We start from the raw sequence: 3393 nt of genomic DNA on the forward strand, positions 1-3393 counted from the left end.
GTGTGTGTGTGTGTGTGTGTGTGTGTGTGTGTGTGTGTGTGTGTGTGTGTGCATGTATGATAATTCCTGTCACAGCTGGAATAACCTTGATCATAGGTTTGTTTGTGGAAAGTTGATTCAAGACAACACAGTTTTTCCAAATCTTTCAAATTAGTCAACTACTTCCAAATCTGAATGGCCGTATATGCAGCTATTAATATATGCAGTAACTTTTAGAACAAACATACTTCTAACCCTTTAACATTTAAACCAGCCAATTCCGACCTAGTCCAGCCAAAATAATCTACCTGTTTTATGCTCAAATAGGCCAGATCTGGCCTCGAGAATTTAACAGCTACCTCATCAAACTCTCAAAGCTACAAAATAATACATGATTAATTCAAAACAATGTGAATAAATAGGCATCACATTTACACTCTCTGAGATACTACACTCTCTGAGTGGTTGGCGTTAGGAAGGGCATCCAGCTGTAGAAACTCTGCCAAATCAGATTGGAGCCTGGTGTTGCTATCCGGTTTCACCAGTCCTCAGTCAAATCGTCCAACCCATGCTAGCATGGAAAGCAGACGTTAAACGATGATGATGATGATTTAACAGAATAATTTAAATGCTAAAGGGTTAAACAACCTGTCCTCAATGTTATTCCTATTTAGACTTTTCTCTTCCTCAACAATTCATATTCCTGCTGAAAATTTCATTTACATTTATGCTAGCAATTACCTAAAATATATTTTCTTCTTTCTGCAAAATATGGCACAAAAAACATCATCATTGGTATTTCAGAACAATATCTGAATAGAATTCCAACAAATTTGCTTACATTTGACTAAGTGAATTTAAATCTCCTCATGAGAGAACTTCAAAACTCTAAGATCTTACCTAGAAAAAGTCGCTGTTAATTTCAAAAATGCATTTTTGTGCAATATGCACTTGTATGTGTGCTTGTTGTATTTTTCATTAAATACTAATCTTCACAGATGTATGACAAGGAACTTTCGTAAAGCTACATTCCTAATTTAAAATTCCACCAAATTGTCTATGTGTTCAATATCTATTATCTACCACACCTGAAATTCTATAAGCGGAATTCATCTACAATTCACAGTAAAAACAAAATAACAAAACAAAGCACAACAATGAAAATAAAACGATGTTCTAATATATTTCATTTCATATATTTGAATGGAATTCTTTCGGTCCTCTATTGAACCAAGCCGAATCCTAATAGCACTTTATTCTTTGAGATAAAGCTGTAAATGAAAACATTAGCCCATAAACCTTTTTTTAAACATTTTTAACATTACCAATCAATTTCATCAAAAAAAAAATAAAGACATTTCTTTTGTTTTGTCTTCCTTTTTATTTTATTATCAGCAATTTTCCTTTGAAATGTTCAACAAAACACAGAGCATCAGAAAACAACAATAAAATTCTCCTATTCACTGTAATTCACTGTTACTGCCAAAAGTCACATACTGTGTCTTACCTAACCCTGTACCATTTAACCCATTAGCATTTAAACTGGCCAAATTTGGCCAAAATATTCTGGACATAGTTGTCTAGTTGTTCTAAATCAACTTTCCTCAAATAGACCTATGATCGAGGGTATTCCAGCTGTGGCCATCCTATCTTATATAGGGATGTTTAGAACTGTAATATTTAATGTGTCTTGTTCCTTAATCAAAATAGCAGGTTGCTGTATCAGGTCAAAATATTTAATCTGTTTTATGTTGAAACTGGCCAGATCAGGCCTTTCACCTCAACCCTACAATGTCATTCTAAAATATAAAATTAATCACATCATCGAAATCTTTAAGCTACAAGATAATGCATGATTAATTCATAACAATATAAATAAACGAACATTATATTTGAAAGAATAATCTAAATAGTAAAAGGTTAATGGAAATTTGGTTGCTATTTCTAGCAGTTTGAGTGACTTTCTAGATGCTCATATATAATGTGTGTGTATGTATCTTTTGCCAAAATACACATTGGAGGGTGAAAATTCATACATAAGCTGGTGTGTCTGAACAAAAATACTTGTAGCATTCTCTTTAGCATTACTTAATGTGGATATATTATAGAAAACTGCAGTATTCATCTCAAGAAAGCATCTCATATAGACATATAGTGCTAAAAAGTACAGAATTATCCACTATCAGTCACATGCTAACAAATTTCTCTTCTGTTGATATTCAAAAACAGTGATTAATAAATCACTGGTATCGCAATTAACTGGCAAGCTGGGTAAATATTTTGTTATTAGCGATAGGCTTCAGATTCCCTTATCCCACTTAACCATTTGAATCCCTCTGCATTCAAATTTCTTTGTCAAATGTATTGCCTATTTATTCACATTGTTTTGAATTAATCACGTATTATCTCACAGCTTCAAGATTTCAATGGTGTGTTTGTATATTTTTAGAATGGCATTGTTGGGTAGGTGTAAGAGGCTGGATCTGGTCAGCTTTAACATGAACCAGGTAGAATGTTTGGGATGGATGTGGCCAGAATAAATGTTACGGGTTAAATGTAGCGAGACAGTGATTGGCCTATCAGAGACCTGTAACTGTTGATGCTCTTGTCCACAAAATGCATGATACAAATATCTAGAAATTGAAAAAAGAATCCTTGGCTTACAAATATAAACATTTTAACTAATATTTTCTTTAAAATGAACAAATATAAATATGGCTTTGAAAATATTTATATTTTCAAATATATATATATATATTTTAAAATATATTTCATATTTGCAAATATATTTTAAAATATATTTCATATTTGCAAATATATATTTTAAAATTTATATATATTTGCAAATATATATTTTATATTTTCAGATATATATTTTAAAATTTGTATATATTTTATATTTTCAAATATACATTTTGTATTTTAAAAAAAAAGTATTTTGTATTTTCAATGAGAATAAAATAATTTATTTTAGAATTGAATGACAAATAAAAGTTGGCTCATTACATTTTCTCCTGTTTTTTTTTGTTTTTTTTTTCTATTCCAGTAGGATATTTTGCAGGAAAAGACCAAAAGTAAAAGAATAAAAATATGAACGAAAAATTATAATAATGGATGGATTATTGGCGTGTATTTTTGTAGGTAAGGTATCTTGTTATTTCTACAGAGTGCATATATACTAATTCAGAATCATAGTTTTTCTTTTAAGTATACATTTCTTCTGCTTTCTTTCTTTCACCAAACATATTAGAAGATCTTAGCCAAGCTGCTCAGATAAGATAAAAGTTGTTGTGTTCGTGCATTCTTCTTTTGTTGTTGTTGTAAAGATGAATAAAGCCATGATATTCCTAAAATACCTGTAACCTATTGGCTCTGTACGGCTTTCAGAATGTCCAAATACATTAGTCCTATATA

At 30.7% G+C, this 3393-nt stretch overlaps 1 protein-coding gene across 13 annotated transcripts in view; it reads left to right on the forward strand.

Moving 5' to 3' along the window:
• LOC106882391 (trithorax group protein osa) overlaps positions 1-3393 on the forward strand; it is a 656478-nt gene that overhangs the window by 93930 nt on the left and 559155 nt on the right. For 12 of the 13 annotated variants that reach the window (XM_052969220.1, XM_052969219.1, XM_052969227.1 and 9 more), the window contains exon 2: positions 3026-3120. The gene's annotated coding sequence lies outside the window, so the exon portion shown is untranslated. The remainder of the gene's footprint in view (positions 1-3025; positions 3121-3393) is intronic. The other variant, XM_052969221.1, reaches the window with a different exon arrangement.

Source organism: Octopus bimaculoides, chromosome 7 (assembly GCF_001194135.2).
Source record: "Octopus bimaculoides isolate UCB-OBI-ISO-001 chromosome 7, ASM119413v2, whole genome shotgun sequence".
NCBI classification, from domain to species: Eukaryota; Metazoa; Mollusca; class Cephalopoda; order Octopoda; family Octopodidae; genus Octopus; species Octopus bimaculoides.